This window comes from Haliotis rufescens, unplaced genomic scaffold (genome assembly GCF_023055435.1).
Source record: "Haliotis rufescens isolate VD_foot unplaced genomic scaffold, xgHalRufe1.0.p SCAF_18, whole genome shotgun sequence".
Lineage (NCBI taxonomy): Eukaryota > Metazoa > Mollusca > Gastropoda > Lepetellida > Haliotidae > Haliotis > Haliotis rufescens.
In genome coordinates this window covers 16,130,371-16,155,579 of record NW_025963868.1, presented here as the reverse complement: position 1 = coordinate 16,155,579, position 25,209 = coordinate 16,130,371, and the positions used below count along the sequence as shown (strand labels likewise).

Sequence of the window (25,209 nt, the reverse complement as noted above, 5' to 3'; positions counted from 1 at the left end):
AACGAGTGTCTATAGAGCAGCATGGCCTCAGAGTACACACACTGACAATACATATTCGCTGAATAGCGGAATGCAGTCTTTTCAGATGTGACCTGTACTTGTGAATTCGTGTGCTTGAAGTGATCAAGTGTTGCAATTTGAAGGCCCTGTTTATGAATCATTCCTATTTTGCATGTTTATTGATCATTTATAACTGCTCTGTATATATATGTTCTAGGTTTATACCTTGGTGACTGCTTTTTGTATAAAGAGACCCATATGACATTGCAATAATTCTGACATTCATAGAGGTTGGGATTCTTTTTTGTGGGGTACTTGAGTTTCTTAACAGCTAACATTCATATGAGTTTTCTTGTGTACTGAAGTTTCTTTTTAGTTAAAATGAAATCATAATAAAAGTTATTTATGCTAGTCTAGTTTACTTTTCGAATTAATTATATATATATATATATGAATATATTGGAGGTGACTTTTTGTATTAGTAATATTTAGATACAAGTCATGTTTATTAAACAAGGAGAATTTGAGGATCTTGTGTACAGATTGATTACAGATCAAGTGAAAAATAGGTTGAACTTCTCATGACAAAAATCATAAATATATTTTCAAGGAACCTTTTTGTTGTCTCAGCTGACCATATCAACAGTTATTGTAAAGGTTGAAAAAATACTGTTTCCACGTAAATTGAACATTGTTAATTGGTGTCCATCATATGTTTATACCACCCTCCAACTGCAGGGTCTCACCTCAATAAATCCGAGATCAATGTTAAGCGTTTTTGTGTTTATGTCAGTATTGCAGATGACTATTAATGGAAAGGATATGTAGTTTGGATCTTTTAGTAGTTCATTTTGAGAACCTTGTTTCACATAGTTGAGAATCAATTAACACATTTTCTTTCTGGAAGGTGACTATATTCCCTAAACCAAACATCTGTTTCAATTTGCTATTGCCTGGCATGAATGTTAGACAGTCACTGAAGGTTTCAATTCTGTCCTAGTCAGAAAGAAAAAGATTATGACATATTATGTCCTTTGTTACTTTTAAGTCTGTAAAGTGTTTATATTATTATTAACCAGTTGGAATATTTTCTGTAGCAATGCCGAAGCTACTTCTATTGTTAATGGTATATACATTAAAGGCATGTTGTATTTACAAGGAGTAAGTTGTATTGAATACTGAACTGCATATTTTATTCAAGTATTGATCCAGTAATTTTATAACCTCACTTTAACATGTATGTGGTAACAGGTTTGTTTATGATGTGATCACTGGTCGTCAGCTAAATAAATTCTAAAATCCCCATGTAATCCCATGTAATCCCCATGTAACAAGTGTGTGGTGTACAAGTGAAAAGACATTAAAAACACTTATCTCCATGCATGTGTGAAGTTGAAGAACCGAGGTGAAAGACCAAGCTGTCTGTCTTTATGAATTTATCGTCAGGAAATCCTAATGGACAAGCAAACTTCATGGACTTTCTGCAACCTAGTTATTGCTCTTTCTTGTTGAAAGTTCATAACCTGAACAATAATTGTTTGAAGCTCCTATGGCTGAGTCATCATTAAGTTCCAAGTACATGGTTTGATCATCAGATCTAGGCGTTTGTCATCTGCCCAATCTGTGTGACTGCTTTTGTGACACTGGAAGATGCTTTGTCTAAAGTCCATTTTCCGTTTCCAGAGCAGAACTCCAAAACCATTGAATATTTCCAGATGAAACTTGCTATACAGATAAGTATAGTGGTGAACTGGTACCTTTAGACGATTTGGGATGTTGAAAAATACTGAACAGCATTGTGTTTTTCTTCACTGAACTGAACGTATCCAGTGTCAATGAACCAAAAGTTGGGTATCATTAGCCAAACTCCTTTTCCAAGTTGCACCAGAACAATCGGATATGTCATCTCCTGATGACTCGCATATAATTGTGCTGTGATGCATGTATGATTTCATGTATGTGTGTGTCGGTACACAACTTTCCATCATCTGATGATCTGAAAATGAATGATAAATTGTTATTCATATGGTTTGGACAAGACAAGAGTTGTCAAACATTAAGCAATTTTATTTTTCTGCATATTTGTGTTGGAAAATGTAGTTTTTGCTGCTGATGCTGTTTTTTAACATGTATCTAGTTTGTATGTATTGTGTATCATGTCACAATCTTGTGATAAGTATTGGATCATGCATGGTTAGAACTAAACTCAAAAGCTTCACTAGCCCTGGTGAATGGGGAAATTTGAAAATTTGTACTAGCCCACAAGAATTTGTACTAGCCCCAGGCTAGTGGGCTAGTGTTAATTTTTATCCCTGTCATGGCCTAGTGTATGTAATGTTACAAGCCTGTTTTGTTCTATTTGTTCATAACATGTGCAAAAGTGATACATGAAATGAGTCCAGGGTAAATTATAGGTCTGTAACAATTATTCCATCCTCGTTTATCCGGTGTATCATACTGCCATTCAATTCGGATATGCCCTGGAACTATTCCCCATCTGTGATTGTTCTATTTTGAGTCTGGTTTGAATGACACAACACTCAAAATAGCTGTCCAATCAAATTTCATGATCGAAACAAGTGGCGACATTAACAGTGTTATACTTGCTTTATTGCGTGCTGTCTCATGTACCATTAGGAATGTCTTGTAGAATATGTCTTCTTCTGGCTGCCAACTACGGTTGTTGATGTTGCGAAACAGCAGGGCCCTGGATTCATTCATAACAGCTAGTACCATAATTGGTCCTGTCCTGCGAGGCCGTGATTTTGAATGAGACTCCATGCAAAACTTGCATTTAGAGGAGGCATTTTGATTGCTTGTTGATATAATGCTCATGAACGGGAGAAATTCTGTTCTAAGTTAGTGATAAGCGATATTGAGATAGTGATGTCACTTCCGAAACAAAGCTTTTGTGGCAAATGGGTCCTGATCTTACTAATAGAATAAAGATATAATACACTTGATAATCTATGATGATAAATTAATGTGACCACACCAGACTATGTGTAGTAAGTTTTAGTCTTCACGCATTAACTTCTAAATAACATGAAAATAATTATGTGTGTTTTCAAACTTTATTATGTTTATGACATTTGTTCTTTGACAGACAAAGTAAATGAAAGTGACTTACTTGATTTCTATTTGCTTGAACTGTTAAAGGTATGGATGGCATTTTCTAATTTTAGGCTGTTTCATTAAATACGACATCAGTGAGTACCAGCCAGAAGAGGCTAGCAATAAACACAAAAACATCATTGTGTACAAATGTTATGTGAACAATACATCCATTTTTGTCACTCAGTTGCTAAATTCATACTTTTTGTTGAACGAAAACAAGCCTTCTTAACCATGTGTTAACATCAAACTAGCAAAGAAAACGTTTCTAAGAAAAAACATTGTTGGCAGCAACAGCTTCATTTTTTGCATGTTTTAACTGTTCACAGGTAATAGTCTAAACTGGATGTGTAAACGTGAGTGTGAAGGGGTAGGAGGCGGAGAGCATGCCGAGACGTCTTGACGGCAGGGCTCACATTTTTGGCAAGAGTCCTCTTGTTGATGTAAAGCAAGCAAGTTTGCTCTTGTGATTTGCAATCGGAAAACAAAGTTTTCTTTCTCTTAAAGAAAGTCGTTACACTAACTTGAACTATGTTTCAACACGATGTTCAAACTAGCCTGCCTACATATCAGATGGTGTGGTAAACAGTTCATAGAGACTGTTCAGAGCACATGGGAGGGACTAAGACAGGGGGTGGGTGCAGCAAGGTAAGGGATGGATGAAGGGAAGAGTTGAGTGTTTTAGGGTTTACTTATTTACTCAGGAAATTGTTGAAATATTTGAAATATATTTTACTTATGGAAACAGTTTCCATTGAAGAATAGGAACCTGTATTAAATATTTATTATGTGATAATAATGCTAAAAATAATTGCAGTGACAAGGGTGAGGGTCTGTTGTGTTTTGTTTTTTATTGCAAGACGTTGATGTTGATTCATCGGGTAAATTTGCTTGTTGGTCTAAGAGAAGTTTCATGATTTGTTGATACTTTATTTTAAAAGATAATTTTAACAAGCTTCACTTCCCCAATTGTAGCCTTGATGTCTACATGATTAAAAGTTTGGACCAGTTGACAGCATGAATAGACAAACAATGACAACCACCCATTTCCATTGAAAATGAAGTATTTTGTCAGTTTGAACAAAGTAAGGGAGTACATGGTGATTCATGTTAACTGAAGTCAGTAATATTATTGCTGCACCAAGAATTATGTCTGTTCAAGGTATTTTGTCAACTGTCACCAGGCTTGATTCATGGGAAGCATGAATTATTGGTAACACGAATAGCAAGTTAGCCTACACGTATAGCCTAAGCTTCATATCCGTCTTGTGTTTAGGAATTAATGATGGAAAAGAAACTACCCTGGTGATAATAAATTCACAGTATGAGCAACTATCCAGGTTGGGCTACAGTGACACCATCAACCAGTGCATGACATCATCACCACATCTCACCAGTCAGCTCTAACAGTGACACAATCAGCCAGTGCATGACATCATCACCACATCTCACCAGTCAGCTCTAACAGTGACACAATCAGCCTGTGCATGACATTATCACCACATCTAACCAGTCACCTCTAACAGTGACACAATCAGCCTGTGCATGACATCATCACCACATCTCACCAGTCAGTTCTAACAGTGACACAATCAGCCAGTTCATGACATCATCACCACATCTCACCAGTCAGCTCTAACAGTGACACAATCAGCCAGTGCATGACATCATCACCACATCTAACCAGTCAGCTCTAACAGTGACACAATCAGCCTGTGCATGACATCATCACCACATCTCACCAGTCAGCTCTAACAGTGACACAATCAGCCTGTGCATGACATCATCACCACATCTAACCAGTCAGCTCTAACAGTGACACAATCAGCCTGTGCATGACATCATCACCACATCTCACCAGTCAGCTCTAACAGTGACACAATCAGCCAGTGCATGACATCATCACCACATCTCACCAGTCAGCTCTAACAGTGACACAATCAGCCAGTTCATGACATCAACACCACATCTCACTAGTCAGCTCTAAGAGTGACAGCATAATATTGAATAATTTGTGACTACCATTAAAGTATTGAATAATGTGTTAGTACCACTAAAGTACTGAATAATGTCTTACTATCACTGAAGTATTGAATAATGTGTGACTACCACTAAAGTATTGAATAAAGTGTTACTATCACTATAGTATTGAATAATGTGTGACTATCACTGAAGTATTGAATAATGTGTTACTACCACTAAAGTATTGAATAATGTCTTACTATCACTGAAGTATTGAATAATGTGTTACTATCACTGAAGTATTGAATAAAGTGTTACTATCACTATAGTATTGAATAATGTGTGACTACCACTAAAGTATTGAATGTGTTACTACCACTAAAGTATTGAATAATGTGCTACTATCACTGAAGTATTGAATAATGTTTGACTACCACTATGTCTAAAAGCATATTGATTGATCATCTTGAAGTTTGATATTTCATTAGCCAGAACACGGTGTGTCATGGATAGGTTTTAGTGGTTCAATAAAATCAAATATGGTTCATTTCTGATAGGTGATTTCATTCCATGCTCAGCTTCAGATTGATATCAATACTTACAAGTTAAAGGTCAAGTTGCCCGTGAAATCCAGGGCTTAGTGTCAGCATTGTGAGGAATAAGTGACTTGGGGATTCATTAGGGGCAGGTGGAGGAGGGAGTCACTGTACCTCAGCCAATCTGTCACGGATCCATCGTGTGTATATTTGGGACAAAATTCCATTCTGATAAAAGTTCAACATCAGTTATTTTTGACAAATCGAAATAAAAGTGTTCAGATGTACGTAGGTCAAGTCACAGATTGAAGAATGGACATGATCAATAGTCAATATTCCACTTCTCGGGATTTAATTACCAGAAACAGTCAAAATGTCCAATGCATACACAACAACATTTCCTCAGCTTAAAGAAAACAAACTTTTCTTATAAACTCTACCATACATCATAACATGAGTTGAATCCAACCTGCTGAGAATTCATTTCAGATTAGTGTTTTATGAAGCATTACCATGTGATTGGGAGAGTGAATGTCAAAACCTTCCACAGTAATCATTATTCCAGCTATATCCTGGCATCCCATATATAATCGAATCTGGACCAGACCAGTCCTGGTTAGTACAATTGATAAGGTGGTATTTGAGTTTTTAATTTTTCCAAATCATTTTGGCTGGAATTGAAAACTTTTTGCCTAAAGTTCTATTGGCACAATAATTTATTTCTGCCTGTCATAAGTATTATGAAAGTCGGTATTCTATGGATAGTGATAAATGAATGAAAAAGTAAAGCTAACAACTGACCTTTTTATTTCTGTCAAATTAGAAAACACACAAGTGTGTCAAATCTTGGTTTGGGCTAGAGGTACCATTAACTTGACTTATCACAAGTTAGTAAATTTGTGTACAAATTGCCGACCTTGAATATTGATGATAAGGTTGCAGTATGTACTACTATACACATGGCAAGCTTAATAATGGTAGTGAATTGTAAATATTTAGACCAACATGGACAGTAAGATGGACATTTGAATTTCACACATTCTGGTTTCATAAATGCAAATACTTACTTTAAGTTTCCAGAGAATTTGTAGATGAAATAAAAAGTTCTACATGAGCAACTTAACCAACTGTTCCAGATCATGGTGTGTCCATAAATAACCTGTAAAAGCTTGAATAGACACTGCCAGATGTGTGTACTGATGTATTAGTTCATCCATGAGTTGGCTGTACATTGTCACTTTACTCAGTGCATGTGGTGCGACAACATAGTTCAATTAGTAGTCTTTTGGGAAATACTTTAGATTATGGTTTTGATGTGATATAATTAGTTGTGTAGGAACTATCATTGGTCTCCATTAGAAGTGCCTCAATGCAGGAAGAGACTGGAATTTGTTAAGCTAGGTTTAAGGTTGGCAGTGAGATTGATGTGGAAATATTTGTCCAGACTTACTGTGTGTACTTAGCGACATTGTTACAATCTGGTCTCATGTACTTAATGGCTGCAACAGGAAGTACTTGTCTGATACAGAAGAAACTAGATAGAGTTGAAACATCCAGCAGTGCCTGGACACATTCTTACCTTATTAAGACGTTTCACATACATTGAATAATTGCATTTTGCAGTGCTACTTTCAATATATTTTGTGGTTTATGGCATAATGAATATCTTGAATTAGATTCTGCTTTGGAATTTCAGTGTGAATTACTTTCAAAAGAGAATATGAAACGAATCTATCATGAAATTTAAGCAGTGTTATAAAAGAGCTTGAAGGTCAAGGTGTACTTGTTGTTCTGTTGATGTTAAAAGTTGTAAAGTAAGGGGTCCCTAGATTCATGTACCAAAGGAGTGAATCTGAAGGACCCCAGTAACACCCCCACACCCCCCACACAATTCCTCCATTTTGTTTATTTGCTGTCAAATACGGCTGATGGATGAGAAAGGTTCTAGAACATTATATAATTCCCAATAATCAAAGAAAGGTATGTAATTCCCAATAATTAATTAAACTTAAAGGTTTAGTCTTTGTACATTTTACCATGAATTGTTAGTTGTTTATTTCTATGTCTACACAGGTGTAGTTTAAGTGTCAAAGTTTCCACACAGTAAGAGAGGGGCACCAAACAATAAACATTTAATAGTACTTGATCCCATGGATCATGGATGACAATGTTCAATAGATTTGGAATGTAGTTGTAATATTATGAAGATGAAGCAAAGTTTAAATATATATTTTCAAAACATTGAAAATTGTTCTGTTGTTTTTCAAAACCCAGTGTGGTATGGACAGTGGAACATTGTGCTTTTGTATGTATGATATTCATATTCTATGTGCAGTGAAAAATTAGATGAGAATGCAAAGCTAACGATTGACCTTTTATTTCTGTCCAATTCCCAATCCAGTTTTAAGCCTGAGCATGCACAGAGACAGGCTGCCATATAGTGGAGATGTCAGTGACTCCTTCACCAAGTGTCTGCAGGATTAGCTCCCTCCATGTGGCTGCATATTTAGATGCACAAGTTGTGCAGCCTGCTGTCAAGTTGTATGTGCCATCACACAACCTACACATGCAGTCTCACCATCACTCCTTCAGTGAGTCCTGTCATAATTTGATCAGATTGGACTATGGTATTTTAAAACCATTTTTGACTTTGCCAATGACTATACAAGTGCTACAGGTACACCTGTGTTATTTCCTGAATCCAACCTAGCTATGTCATGGGAGAATGTGTTATTGATGAAAAGGTCTAAAACAGGCTGGCTGCATCTTCATTTTTGATGACAGGATCTGCAGGGATATTGAAAAAGTCTCCCAGAAACTGTTTGATTTAAACTACATTGCTAGGGAATTTTCACTGAAATAAAAAATACAACACTTGTACATTTTAGACTGAAGGCACTGTAGCATACAACAGATCAATGGCATTCTGCTGCAGCCACAGGTCAAGTCTTGTGAGGATGAATCTGTGATGTTGAATATTCTATCTGTTTGTTTATTGTGTATTTAAATAATAATTTATCCAATCAATGCAATAGTCCTATCTGATGCATGCTATTCTTGTGTGGGCAGTGAAGCCCCCTAGGTTCAGCTTCTCGCGTACATTCATTGTGTAATGAATACAGGACATGTGGGTCTAATTATTCCTGTATGACACAGATGATATTTCCTACAAACCCTATCTATCTTGTCGATACAGACTAATTAATCTGGAGTATTATGATTCATTTTTTCAGGAATTAATGAGATAAGAGTTACTTATGGTAATGAAGAAGTGTTGTCTGTACCAGCATAATGAGAGTACAGGGCCCTATTGTGCTGATAAAGGGCATCACCCCATATTATGTTGATGGAAAGGTTACGAACTATGCTAAGGATGGCAAAAAAATATCAGTTTATGTCATTAACAAGTTTCCTTTAGTCATCTTTAATTATTCAAGATATGAGATTTTGATGAGTCTGTTTCCCAAACTGCTGCCAAACTACTCAAGAAATCTGGGACATATTTGCTTCATTGTTTTTCGAGTGCTAAACAGATTCCACATTCTCTTTAGAGTTATTTGTGTTTTTTGCCTGTCTGACGAGGAGTATGTTTTCAGTATGCCTTGATAAGCAAGGGATTATTTAGTGTCAACAAGGACCCATGTGGATGGTGTTGGACAGGTCCCTGGCAGTCCATGCTGGTTGGTCAGAAAAATGGGGATGAGTTGGTCTCAATGGCTTGTGTACATGAATTGTACTTGGCTGACAACAACTCTCAGCCATGGCATTGCAGTTGTGACATGTACAGCATTGATTGCTGCAACTGGTTGCTCAATGAGGCATGTAAGTGAGTGAAATACAACCAAGATGTCTTTCTGAACCAGAAGTTGATGTCAGTATGTATCCACATCAGCCCCCAGACAGCAGCAGGCACAGCTACCTTGTTCATGGGCCTGTCTTGTTGACGCCCCCCTCATTGAGTATATAATAATTCTACATAGAAACAGACAGAGGTATTACCAATATAATCATGTGTTATTTTAGCAACAGAACTTCAGACTGATGTGAGTACTTTTGAGTCAAGTGACCATTTACCTGTGAAAATGATGGGTCTGGTATCAGAAACCTTTGGTCAGGGATCCATACCATTCAGAAATTGTTTTTTATGGAGACAATGACCGGGACTCCCTGCCGATCTGAAGCACCAGAACTATAACAGTCTTCCTTTATTTCTTCATTTTAAATTAAAAACATTTTTCAAAGCCAATGTTAGTTTTTTAAATTGAACTAAGGATTGCCATCATGGTCATAAGGTGTTTGTTTCAAGGATCTTAGGAATATTAGTTTTCTGTCATTATTTATACTGATATCTTTGTATGTAGATATATGGGCTCATTCATTCAGGTTATTCATCTCACCTGAGGTGCAACTGACTGGTACCTGACAATACATGGGTGTGGGGCAGTCAGGTAGGATATACAGTAAATTATGGTTATAATGAACTCAACATGCTCAAAGGGATGACCAATTTTAGTTCGTTATTATTGTAGTTCGTTTTAAGCATATACAGCATATATACAGCAAATGCCCTGGGCCAAAAGACGTATTTGTTATATCTGTCAGTTCATTATAAGTGTGTTCATTATAAATGTAGTTGACTGTAGTTGTAAATATGTACAATACTTACTGTGTGTCTCCATCAGCTCCCATGTAGTTTTTACTGTGTTTGGGATGAGTAGTGTGTTAAGTTGATAGTCATTTACTTGCTGTATGTACATCACAGCAACATCAGTAGTAATTTTATATATGGTGCCCTTTCCACCATGTAAAACAATAGCGTCTGTTATGTGATTGATGATGGCATTGTGAAACTCAACCTAACGCCATCACACCGATATGCCTATTTACATTCATTTATCGTACATCATACATTGTAGCCAGTGGCTCACTTCATACAGGGGAATACAGCACTAATACCACGAGGGCTCTTCCAAGAGAACAAATAGCCGTGTTCATTAAATGGCTTGTCCGTTATAAGGATTCAACTATAAATGTGATTCTACTTACAATGATATCTGTTTGTTATTTTGGGGCTTGTATGTTTTTTCTAAGTGAAATTCAGCTGTTGGAAGTTTTTTTTAATTCATGAATGTGTCCAAAAACATTTTAGTAAAAATTTGGTCAGGTCCTATCTTCCTACTGGGTCTGACTGATAAGGTTTAGTTCTTGTTTAACATGTTTAGGAATGTTTTGATCATAATTCATTATAGGGCTGGGACGATACACCAACACTGCAATCCAATATGTATTACGATACCTTGCTCACGATCCGATACACATCATGATACTTGCATGTGCTCTTATCTGTGGTGCGTAAGCCATCTTTTTTCCCCACGGAGAGGATGGCTGAATACCTGGCATACTTAGGAATATTTACTAGGCAGTGTCACGTATGGCACAGTGGATGAAAATATTTGTTTTTGTTTTTCATTTCACTGCTAATTAGTGTTTGGTGAAACAGTTATTGAAGCATTCATCTAAGGTAAGAATTGATGTTTTTTACTTAGTGTGCAACTGTGATTGATGTTTGTATCAAGAAGAAAAAAATTGCATTCCCCCGGTCCTTAAGTGTATGATACAACTTCTATAATTCAAGCTGTACCATCTATTAATCTATCATGCTATAACCCAGGTTCTTCTTTAGATTTGACTGTATTCCAACCCTTACATATATGTCTGAGATGACCACACAACTTGCTGACTGCCTGGTCCCCATTGGAATGCTTCACAGTGACCTGATATCAGACTGTAAATTTGTCTCTCATCCGATGAATCCTCAGCTTAAAGTCTGCAAGCTTCCACACCTTAATTTGATGTTTGGTTCTTTGGCTATCCTCAGAAAACATTTGGACACCTTTGGGGGTCGGAATTGATGGCCGTTAGAGTCCAGGTAATTAGACTCCCCTGCGGTGGTTTTAATGTCACTCTGGCCAAAGTGATTATAGCCAGCGACAAATAACCAGAGAGTAATACTTGTGTTTCCTTAATGCTTCATGCATTGGAGTCACAGTCCAAGTATGAGTCTGACACCATTGGTTGGTAATCCTCAGATGAACTGGGTTTTCTTTATGTCCAAATAAAGGATTTCCACATCCTATGGGATATAATTATCAAAGACATTTAGGTTCAAATTGCCTGCCTAATTTGAAGAAAGTACATTTTTCATAGTTACTGCCCAGAATATATGTCCTTCAGGTGGAGCTCACCTTGCAGGTAGTTTTGTGACCTGTTAATCTTTCAGGTGCATTTTATTGCATCTTTCAAATTAAGATCACAAAATTATCTTAAATCCTTAATCTAAATAAAACCTAAATGACACCTGTTGAAAAGTATATTGAATAATATACCATTTCAAAATGGAGAGTGCACAATTTTAAATGGTGATGGGTATCTACATCTATCTCATTTTAAATCCAATGATGAAATGTTTTCGCTTCAGTTCTAATTTCAAAGGCCAGATTTGTACAAATAGCACACCCTATTTTATAGCATTGAAGTATCAATTTAATGAAAATTGCCCAAACCATGTCAGCATTTCCAGTTTGTTTTAAAATATTCTTGTTTGTGCATCTATAAATGTATGAATGTATGTAAATATGTGTATGTGTACCTTCTTGTACTGCTGATTGCATGTTGAAGCTCAGTAAATTTAGTTACTAACCATGTCATCTGTACCAGGGGGTAGCTTTTCATTTCTTGTTTGTCAGATTGAAGTAAGTAGCGAAGAAGTAAGCCATGTTGAAGGTGGCAGGCAGCAACAGACTGCTCTGGGAGAGTTAGTGTAACATGTCCATACGACACAAGGAGTGCAGTGCCAGATACTGCTTGTAGATGGCAGGAACAGCATTTGGAGCACATGAACGGGAAGGAAACTCACAGTTGCTAATTTGAACAAAGGTTAAAGTAGATAACTGAGTAAACTCAAGCCACTTTACAGAGAGGGTGCTGTTGCCTTCATATTCACTCACCATGGCGTACAGTCACAAATCTTACAATTGTCAGTGTTTGTATTCAAGGTGATTCCTGGGGTCCTTATGGTTTGTAGTATTTGAATCTAGGGACCCACTCCATTTTTGACTGTTAAAATCTAGTGTTTTGACAACTTTTACACTGGTTGAAGTGTCACAGTGAACCGTGATATGCATACCTAACCCTTGTCGATAATAAGGATTTTGATTACTCTGTCCTTGAACTGACCTGTCACACTCTCACAGAATGTATTTCCAAAGGCAATTAGGTGAGTTCTGAGAGTAACATAGGGATAGATGTCAAATCTACCAGAAAATCACTAATGCTTTCTAGACAGACAAATCATGTATAAGATATAAGATTACAGAACTGGTGTTAAATTTGCTGCAGTTTGTGATGGTGGTTGCTCCGCAGTGTCTTGAGCAGCATAATGTTCTCTGGAAACAGCCTCTGAAGCAAGGCCTGATCAGATTATATGTCACTTGTGTCAGGATTTCCCCAATAGAAGCACTTTTTCATACAGTAGATGTGGCATATTATCTGAATTGATACATGTATTATTAACACTGCATGACACTGTGGACTGTGGTCATTGAGGCCTACTCTGGCCCAGACCGTCTAGTCGTGTGGCCCCTCATTGTACTGCTGCCTTTGTCCCCAGGGAGGGCTCCTCTCTTCCTCACGCAATACAACTTTATTATTGTCTTAATAAGTGGACCCCCTAGTCCAGTTGGCCGTGATCTAACTGCAGTCGGCCACCACTATGGCAGCCCTGTAGCATTGATTTCCTCGCTACTAACTTAATAAAAGAATTTTAATATCAGAATTGATATCAGAGCAAGATGTAAGATGGTTGGCCTACTGTCATCTTCATTATCAGGCAACGGCAATCCCAGATGATAATTGCTTTTCCCCCTTGATTGTTGTCACTTGTTTGAATTAATTGCTGGACACTGTAGAAATTTATGCTCGTGGATCGATGGAGAGTTGCTTATTTTCCCATCAAAGAGATGCTAGTTGCTGATTTGCTATCTAGAGTTTTCATGGTCTCTGATGGAAGAAGATTGGTAAGATTTTGTCAGGATATATTGAATTATATCACCAGTAACTGCTGTGGTTCATGATATACTTGATACAGAAAAGACTTCACCAGAAAAAGAGGAAGGTTGCGTGACAGAACAGTGAGTGTCCAAGATAGGTTATTCTCTATTATTGAAACATCAATATTGTGCAGACCAGAAGTATCAAGTATTGCTCTGCCCCAGATTTGTTCTGCATTGTCAGAAACAAAATGATCATGGAAAGTATTGGTGTCTCAAATCTCTGAGCCAATAAGCATTGTTGAAACAGGACTTGTCTTGAAGTCGCAAAGGAATTGAACTTCAAAATTTGAATTTATTTTGCACAATTTCCTTCAAGGTCAGGATAGATCTGAAGTTTATACTCATGAGACAGATTTGACAATGTTTACCTTGACAAATACAAAGTAGGCATTTATTCATTGATCAGATTTAAAAGAATATGTCTGACACACAACAATGAGAAGCACAAAAGAAGTTTTTAATCATCATGCTTCGTGATCAAGGTTTGAGTGAGCTAGCATTCAGACTACTCGTCTCAATCTTGATATAGGTTGGGAATAAAATCAATGGTAGAACCTGCCTCTTGGGGAATAGTATCATGGTTTCAGTGCTCAGCATGCATAGTCAAATCCTTGCCCAACCACGCTTGTCCATCTTCCATAGGGCTATCAGTGTCTGTTGACACGTTCCGTACTTATTTGGAGCGTGGTTTGGCTATCATGTAAAGGTTAATTTTGGATCACTATTGGCCAGAGTGGTTTGTGTAGGCTCCCTTTTTAAATGAAAAAAAGAGAAGTATTTTGTGACTGGAAAATTATTACCTTTTTTCCCAGAGCATTGATTTTGATTTTAGCCCAGATTTGAATCTCTCTTGACGCAATGATTGGTTTTAGTCTCGATGGGACTTTGTTTTTTTCAGCGACTGAAGAAATGTGCTGAATTTTATGCAATTGGAATGAAAGTTTACATTGAAGTTACTGTGGGGCTAAGGCCGACAATAGATAGCAGCCACTACATCAAAATCCAATGCTTGTTGCCAGAAGTTTTTTTCTTTGTGGCTCGAGGTATTTGGTGGGTAAACAACAAATGTTCACCCTGAATCTTACATGTGTCATGTTCTCAGTGGTTCTTGAAATCACCAAGTGTAATATGCTCTGATGTGGTTCAGGTTTGACAGTGAAATTGCAGAAAAATGTTTCAGATAATAGATGATGACTCTTTTTGATTAAAAAAACTCTCATGGTTAGTACAAATGTTTCCATTTTGTCATTTCAAATATGTTCGTCAGGTACCTGCAAGTTCAGCTTTATGATTAGCAAATTATTCCTGGTGTGGTCGATCACTTAAGGTACTGGAATATTCAAGAAGAGTTAAAACATAAAGAAATCAGTGGTGTTCACATGCAAGGTCAGGTTTGGTTGCAAGCAAGTAGTCTGGCAGTTGTGATGATAAGAGTTAGCTTTATTTTAGAGGGAGCTAAGCTGTTTCACAATCTGGATTGTTTTCATTTGTATGCATCCAAAAACTCATAAAACATTTTAGAATTTCAGAAGGATACGCTAATGGGCAAAATCTATCTTATTAGTGCTTTTTTGTCCAAGTATGAGATATCACCTAGCTGTTGTTTTCCGGGATGACCTTATATACTATTTTCCTCAGATGACAAAGATATTTGCGTAACCTAGGTACAGATATAATTTAATAAGTTGGATATGGTAAGATATTTTGATTCCTTCATGACCTTCAATCAGATAATACTGCATGCCAAATCATGAAATTTTAAAGGGCTCTTTTTCATATTCTTTGTTTGTATTTGAAGACTTTTTCATATTGTCTGTGTTTGACGTAACCATCCGTGTGAAAACATTTTGCAATCGGCGGCCAACAATTGAATCCATCTTCGTTTGATCAAGACGATTTATCAGATCAATCATGCTGAAAATAAGTTAAATTGGATTGAATCGGATGGCCTGCCGAACGGAATTAGAAGGATTGGGTTGCATTGGCGCCACTATTGCTGCAATTTCATAGGCACCCTGCGTGGAAAGGATATGATCAGATACTCTAAATTACAGATGAGTGATGAAAGACAAAAGCAGTCTAGCTCTCTACTGCAAGGTGTGTTATTTCAGACACACATACATTCAACAGGCATTCCATTACTGGTTAAAGACTAGCTTTTTATCAGAACTATTATGCTTTTAAGTAACCAATTTGATTTGACCTATTATATAGTTATTTGGAAATAAAAATATTATTTTGACCTAAACAAACAAATGGCCTTTGAATTAGTGCTTTACTTAGAATTATAAAACATAAGCCTAATTTGCTGTTTAGTTTTTCTTGTTTAAGGCATTATTGAGTTAATAGTGAAAAATGGGGTTATGCATACTTCTTGTCAATTTTGTATATAACCCATCTGAGTACTGTAGGCGCTGGACTGGTCCAAACATTAACTGGGACCAGAAAATATCGAGTGAGTGAGTGAATTGGGTTTATCGCTGCTTTGGACAGTGTTTCAGTCATGCCACATTGTGTCAGCATAATGTTTGTGGAAGTTTGGGATCACAAAGCAATCTTAAGAGCCACTGTCCTGGGTACACAGTGCTGACAAACCAAGGATCATAACCCGGTTTAATATGGAATTCGAACCCTGAAGGGATGCAGGGAATGCAGGGTATACTGAGAACATACAAATACCTTTCATTAGCTTGTTATCAGATCTGTAAGCTGGATTACCTGTTAAACATAATTCTACAATGACTTTCAAAATATTCCAATCTGATTGTTCAAGTTGAAAAATTATAATACTTTTACCATTGGTTTAAGCAGTTTTATCACTCTGACTGTGAAATTAAATAGTTTTCATAAAGCTCATCGTCCCCAGTATGGATTGGTGAGCCATTTCAGATAGTGAAATTAGCTGAATGAGGTTTTTTTATTTTAGAGAGTTATGTTGTCAGGTCACATGAAGATTATTGCTAAGGTGTGTGTAGAATATTGTGACATCTGTAGAACATACATGATATTGGTTCTTTCCAACTAAACCTGGAAAGGTTGCATGTCTATCATTCCATGTAGTACAGTATTGTGATGTAGGGCTGTGGCTGAATATGCTAGGTGATTATTTTCACCAACCTACAGCAGGTACAGTAAACTCAATGTTACTACACTTATTACCTTTTCTAGAGATGAAATATTTTAATGTAGATAAATGGAGATAAACCTACTACTGATTTCCTACCTCAGAAATCAATATTTAATACCTCAAATTTTGTTATAAATTATGTTTTTAGTATTTTAGAAAGAGATATGTAATACATCAAATATGACAGTAGGTCTATGGAAGGTATACATCTCCTGATATGAAACTGTTTTGGTGAGATGGCTCAAAAGAAATATTATGAAAACCAACCTTATTCTTGGTCACATAGGTCATGTGTTATATTTTACAGGTGTGGGCAAGGCTACGCCAATGTCAACCATTTAGCTAGGCCAGACAAATCTAGGTAGTGCACAACTAACCTTTATCATGTGTTTATACTTCAGTGGTGTTTGTAATAGCAGGAAATGTGAGAAAGTGGCTAGATATCCAGGCTTTCACTCGTGCCATGTTAAACCTGGTTTGGATGCTCTTTTGAATGTCATTTTTGATCTCATTAATAATTAAATGCTAACTTTCTTATAGATGATACAATGCTGCCTTTAAGTACATCTGTGAATGTACTTGGTTTCCACAGAAATCTGTTGCCAAAGAAACTAAATCATTTAAGCATCCAGATTTCATTGAAATTCAAAACCCCATTTCTCAATTTTCTTGATGCTAAAGTTTCACTGACTCAGTTTACACATTTGCATTCGAAATCTTCTCAGAAGAAATCAGAGAAATGCAACCTGCATACTTAGAAGGAGGGATTCGGCCTGCAATGCACGGAACATCACGCAACTCTGCTGAAATTGTGACATGCTTTTTTCTTCAAGCATTTTTTTTCTCCACCCATTAAAGTCTCTTTGAAGAGTCTGAACACATTAAACGATGCAGTGGAGAAAAAACAGAAGTTGGCCATTCATTATGGCTGGTAGGATGCGGGCAGTGGGGAGCCCCAAATAGAAGATGCGCGTTATTGTATGTTCACGTCATCGATCTGTTTGACTTGCACCTCGCTCTATGGGTGATCTGAGAAGGCAAAACGACTGATAAGTGGCCCAATTCCTGTCCATGTTTGACTTTATTTCACATGGTTACTTTGCAGAAGATGCTCTTGTTTATACGACATGATTGTATTTTCTCTTGTTATTTTCTCTGATAAGAAGGTGGCCACACAAGATCATGTTGACTAATGTTCACAATAGCTATCAATGGGCGGCTCTTGTGTCAAGAGAGTTTGCTTTTGGGATATTTCAGAGCTCATAGAACTTGTCATGTTTGAAGTTAAAATTAAAGAAAATATTGACCATCCTTATATGGTATATTGAGAACATTTCTGACAATCGAATGATTGTGATGAATTTTATCTTTGTATGGGAATATTGAACTAGTTGAGATGTTCAGTGTTAGACGTCCTATTTAATGCAGTGGTATTCAGTCCTGTATAACAGACTCCTAAGTAAGCTTGTTTCTGAGTATGGGTTTCTAGAAGTGTTACATGATGGCTTTTGAACGGAAATGAATGGACTTTGTGTCATCTTATATTAGAACGTTACATGGATGTGATAACGATAGATTGATCTGGTTGTATTGTGGAAATGACATTGAGTTAGTATGTAACCAAGACTGTAGTATTGACAATACATCAACCAGTCAGTGGTACAATGATAAATACAGTTTTATCATGCAGTCAATGAAATTAGCAACAGTGTGTGTGACATTGGAAGTAATAGATGACACTTTATCATGGTGTAAGTAGCTGTGTGATATGCTTACTGGTGTGGAAGACACAGAAGCACTTTTCAGCAGATTTATGACTAGTGCACTGCATCCAACATAACCTTGTAATGTAAACGGCTTATATCAGGTTTATTATTATATTGTTTGTAAATGTGTTAGAAATAGTAATGAAGTTGTAATGATACTGATGGAGGTGAGTGAGAGAAACAGCAGCAGCAGCAGTTTGCATGGCAGGAAGCTGTTATCTACTTGGTTTCTATGCCTTCAATAGATAGATTGATGCTGCCACTTTTAAGGTAACTTGAATTCTAAAAGTGGGCTACACACCTAGCGACCACATGACAGTGAAAAACAAGGAGTTGACTCAGGACTTGAACAGTATGTGAGGCTTAAACCTATGTTGCAGCATTTTGTGTAATATTTTTATTATATATTTTGTTCCAACAGTTAAATTTCTTATAGAAAGATTATCAGAGAAAGTTGACAGCATTTTTTATAGCTGAGGAGAAGCTACTTTGTCACAATGTTATTTTGTAATGGCCATTTGCTGTGCGTTATCTTGTTGATTGGGCTTCAACAAACTCACACTCATAAATCTAGGAATGAAGTGGACAGTGAGTGTGTAGATAGGACTAGCTATTGTGCTGGGACATGTTGGACATATCTGTCTACAACAGGGGACATAGGGTACAACATCTTAACAAGAGCACATTTCATGATGCAGGACTTGACCCAGCATGTGTATGGTACAGACACAGTTCATAATGCAGGACTTGACCCAGTAAGGGTAAGGTACAGACACAGTACATGATGCTGGACTTGACCCAGCATGTGTATGGTACAGACACAGTTAATGATGCAGGACTTGCCCCAGCATGTGTATGGTACAGACACAGTTCATGATGCAGGACTTGCCCCAGCATGTGTATGGTACAGACACAGTTCATAATGCAGGACTTGACCCAGTAAGGGTAAGGTACAGACACAGTACATGATGCTGGACTTGACCCAGCATGTGTATGGTACAGACACAGTTAATGATGCAGGACTTGCCCCAGCATGTGTATGGTACAGACACAGTTCATGATGCAGGACTTGACCCAGTAAGGGTAAGGTACAGACACAGTACATGATGCTGGACTTGACCCAGCATGTGTATGGTACAGACACAGTTAATGATGCAGGACTTGCCCCAGCATGTGTATGGTACAGACACAGTTCATGATGCAGGACTTGCCCCAGCATGTGTATGGTACAGACACAGTTCATGATGCAGGACTTGCCCCAGCAGGTGTATGGTACAGACACAGTACATAATGCAGGACTTGCCCCAGTAAGGGTATGGTACAGGCACAGTTAATGATGCAGGACTTGCCCCAGCATGTGTATGGTACAGACACAGTTCATGATGCAAGACTTGACCCAGTAAGTGTATGGTACAGGCATAGTTAATGATGCAGGACTTGCCTCCGTAAGGGTATGGTACAGGCACAGTTCATGATGCAAGACTTGCCTCCGTAAGGGTATGGTACAGGCACAGTTCATGATGCAAGACTTGCCTCCGTAAGGGTATGGTACAGGCACAGTTAATGATGCAAGACTTGACCCAGCATGTGTATGGTACAGACACAGTTCATGATGCAAGACTTGACCCAGTAAGTGTATGGTACAGGCATAGTTAATGATGCAGGACTTGCCTCCGTAAGGGTATGGTACAGGCACAGTTCATGATGCAAGACTTGCCTCCGTAAGGGTATGGTACAGGCACAGTTCATGATGCAAGACTTGCCTCCGTAAGGGTATGGTACAGGCACAGTTAATGATGCAAGACTTGACCCAGCATGTGTATGGTACAGACACAGTTCATGATGCAAGGCTTGACCCAGTAAGTGTATGGTACAGGCTCAGTTAATGATGCAGGACTTGCCTCCGTAAGGGTATGGTACAGGCACAGTTCATGATGCAAGACTTGCCTCCGTAAGGGTATGGTTCAGGCACAGTTCATGATGCAAGACTTGCCTCCGTAAGGGTATGGTACAGGCACAGTTCATGATGCAGGACTTGCCCCAGTAAGGGTATGGTACAGACACAGTTCATAATGCAGGACTTGCCTCCGTAAGGGTATGGTACAGGCACAGTTCATAATGCAGGACTTGCCTCCGTAAGGGTATGGTACAGGCACAGTTAATGATGCAAGACTTGACCCAGCATGTGTATGGTACAGACACAGTTCATGATGCAAGACTTGACCCAGTAAGTGTATGGTACAGGCATAGTTAATGATGCAGGACTTGCCTCCGTAAGGGTATGGTACAGGCACAGTTCATGATGCAAGACTTGCCTCCGTAAGGGTATGGTACAGGCACAGTTCATGATGCAAGACTTGCCTCCGTAAGGGTATGGTACAGGCACAGTTAATGATGCAAGACTTGACCCAGCATGTGTATGGTACAGACACAGTTCATGATGCAAGACTTGACCCAGTAAGTGTATGGTACAGGCATAGTTAATGATGCAGGACTTGCCTCCGTAAGGGTATGGTACAGGCACAGTTCATGATGCAAGACTTGCCTCCGTAAGGGTATGGTACAGGCACAGTTCATGATGCAAGACTTGCCTCCGTAAGGGTATGGTACAGGCACAGTTAATGATGCAAGACTTGACCCAGCATGTGTATGGTACAGACACAGTTCATGATGCAAGGCTTGACCCAGTAAGTGTATGGTACAGGCTCAGTTAATGATGCAGGACTTGCCTCCGTAAGGGTATGGTACAGGCACAGTTCATGATGCAAGACTTGCCTCCGTAAGGGTATGGTACAGGCACAGTTCATGATGCAAGACTTGCCTCCGTAAGGGTATGGTTCAGGCACAGTTCATGATGCAAGACTTGCCTCCGTAAGGGTATGGTACAGGCACAGTTCATGATGCAGGACTTGCCCCAGTAAGGGTATGGTACAGACACAGTTCATAATGCAGGACTTGCCTCCGTAAGGGTATGGTACAGGCACAGTTCATAATGCAGGACTTGCCTCCGTAAGGGTATGGTACAGGCACAGTTAATGATGCAAGACTTGACCCAGCATGTGTATGGTACAGACACAGTTCATGATGCAAGACTTGACCCAGTAAGTGTATGGTACAGGCATAGTTAATGATGCAGGACTTGCCTCCGTAAGGGTATGGTACAGGCACAGTTCATGATGCAAGACTTGCCTCCGTAAGGGTATGGTACAGGCACAGTTCATGATGCAAGACTTGCCTCCGTAAGGGTATGGTACAGGCACAGTTAATGATGCAAGACTTGACCCAGCATGTGTATGGTACAGACACAGTTCATGATGCAAGACTTGACCCAGTAAGTGTATGGTACAGGCTCAGTTAATGATGCAGGACTTGCCTCCGTAAGGGTATGGTACAGGCACAGTTCATGATGCAAGACTTGCCTCCGTAAGGGTATGGTACAGGCACAGTTCATGATGCAAGACTTGCCTCCGTAAGGGTATGGTTCAGGCACAGTTCATGATGCAAGACTTGCCTCCGTAAGGGTATGGTACAGGCACAGTTCATGATGCAGGACTTGCCCCAGTAAGGGTATGGTACAGACACAGTTCATAATGCAGGACTTGCCTCCGTAAGGGTATGGTACAGGCACAGTTCATAATGCAGGACTTGCCTCCGTAAGGGTATGGTACAGGCACAGTTCATAATGCAGGACTTGCCTCCGTAAGGGTATGGTACAGGCACAGTTCATAATGCAGGACTTGCCCTAGTAAGGGTATGGTACAGACACAGTTTATAATGCAGGACTTGCCTCCGTAAGGGTATGGTACAGGCACAGTTCATAATGCAGGACTTGCCCCAGTAAGGGTATGGTACAGACCAGGGGTCCGAAAAATTCAAAATCCCAATCGGACATTTGCATTTAGGCCAAGCCCCCTTCAAATAGCGTATTTTAGTACGACTTTTCACACACATTACAAGTTTACGTATTCATAATATGATGAATTATGAATTGTTTCAATTTAAATTGTTTAATTCACCGGACAATTAATAACAAATAAAATCATTTTAGATTTACATGGAAAACATACGTTTGTTTCTTTTATAATAACGATCTTTTAACGTAGTGAACGGTCTAATTAATATTCATGAGTTATATTCATGAGTCTGCTCAAGTGTACGCGTTGTAACATTTGGATCGAGACTATTATCCCATATTTGGTTATCACGTGACCTCACGGGAATTTATTTTTTTTAAACTAAAGATTTTTTTAAAAACAAGACAGATAATTTAATCACAAATACAAAAATATCGTTGATAGCAATAGTTATTTGAATACTTTTTTCATCTGTACTTATTTATTGACCATAAAAAAATTGGATATCGATCGTCCGAGAAAGCAAAATGGCGGTCAATCAAGATTCAATATACGACTAGCTACTGAAAACAATAAAATCTGCAAATCCTCATTGTATGTCAACCAAGTGAAAGTCATTAGCCACGACTTACAAAATGATCGTCCAGACTTTGAGGGTTTGGCAGATCCGCTCGACTGATCTGCATCGGTCGACTGGCTGTCGTCACGCTTTCGCTTCTTGTCTGAGGTTACGTATCGTAGCATTGTGAGGATAATGAGGTACATCGATGATGCAAGGTATTAGTGTACAGTTGTAAACACCTTTCACTCAAATTAACAAGATGTTCTCAGTAATTAATCCTTGATTAATCAGTGTCAACTCAGTTTATTGCCTATTACAGTGATTGACCGATTGGACTATCATGTAGGTACGATGTATTTACAGCAATCAAAACAAACAAAGCTTGTCAGTGTAGTTAATCTTCATTGTGTTGCAACTGCAGACAGAAACTGCTCAGTCCTAACTGTTGATCATGTCCGGTCAAAATTTAAGAATGTCCGGACAATACTTTTTAAAATGACCGGTAAGCAATATTTTAAAACGGACATTTGAGATTCCCAATCGGACATGTCCGGCGCATATGACGGTTTCCGGACCCCCGGTACAGACACAGTTCATAATGCAGGACTTGCCTCCGTAAGGGTATGGTACAGGCACAGTTCATGATGCAAGACTTGCCTCCGTAAGGGTATGGTACAGGCACAGTTCATGATGCAGGACTTGACCAAGTGAGTTTGCAGTACAGGCACAGTTCATAGTGTAGGACTTGAGTCAGTGAGTGTATGGTACAGGCACAGTTCATGATGTAGGGCTTACCAGTTAGTTAGTGGGCTAGCTAGCTTGCCAGGTGGGACAAATATCTAATCTCATAGACGGGTCACAGCTCATTTATTTCGCTCTCACACAGGTGCTAAAAGCAGTTCACGTATGCTTGTTTCCACCTGTGTGTTTGATCTTCTCACCTGTTGACGAGACAGGTACGCTACCTGCCAGCTAACAGCACATAAACACTGTTGAAGTCACTTGCTTTCCACTCAGCTTGACTTTTTATTGCAAGGTGTGTGGGAAATGTTAATGGTTTACCATCTATTTCAATGTACATATATAAATCCAGAGGCAGTAACATGATGCAAGTAAACCAGAAAATACACATCTTAAGGGCTGGTAATATAAACAGCATTGGCCTTAGAGAGATTGAATATAACCACTAGTCTTTTGTACTTAAAAGGATGTAACTGAAATGAACACCCAACTGATACTGTCTAACAATGCATCTAGCAAGGGACCCTGAAGAACCCTGAAAGACACAACCAGGTCTGTCTGTGTGTACCTGCTCATGTGTATAATGTAGGATGACACTGAACAAAGGAAAACAGGCATTTTCAAAGGCTGTATAAAAGCTGTGATGTTTCCGTATTGTCCTTTTCAAACAGGAAAGTGACAGTGTTGGAGAGGGGGTTGACATTGGTTTGTTGGGGCTGGGAATATTGCTAGTGTATGTGAAACATTTAACACTTTGTGCTTGACATAGTTTGAAAATAATATTGCTGAAAGACTGCCCTAGATTACTCAAATAGAAACATGTAGTTATGTGGTTTCATAAAGATCTTAAAGGTTATACAGAGTGGCTTTAGCTGGATAGATGCTAAAGGTTAAAGAACCACTCCCTAGGGTAAATGACATCTGTAATTCACAGTTTATAAATACATATAAATGCATGATCTCAGCAAGTAAACAGAAGTGTTTAGATGCATGTTTTCATGTTCACACACTGGTAATGTGTTATTTGAAACACATAAAGCTTATTGTTCATTCTTCATGCAGACTATGTATGCATGTAAGACTAAAATATTTGTACAACAGGACCGCTGTATCAAAATGATTGGTATTTCTTCATTTTAGAAAGTGGTAGAAAATCTGTGGTCTTTGTGTTGTGGGTTCTTGTGTTCATGTTAAGAATTCTTGATTTCTTGTTTAGAAGACAAGTTAAGCATGTTAAGAAAAGTTAAGAAATGATGTGACATTAGCCCGAGACCTGCTATGAAAATCTTATTGGCTTGGATCTATGGCATAAGATTTCAGGGTTACAGGCAACAGTAGGTCACAATGCATGCTGCCCTCTGTGGACTACGGTAGAGGAATTAGGCTTTGGTTTTAGTCTGACAGTTTTTGTATCGTAAAATAGTTTGGTATATTCT

The 25,209-nt window shown here is 38.3% G+C and overlaps 1 protein-coding gene across 3 annotated transcripts in view; it reads left to right on the top strand.

Annotated features, from left to right (window-relative positions):
• LOC124116188 (nephrin-like) overlaps positions 1 to 25,209 on the top strand; it is a 275,714-nt gene that overhangs the window by 1,163 nt on the left and 249,342 nt on the right. The window lies entirely within an intron of this gene.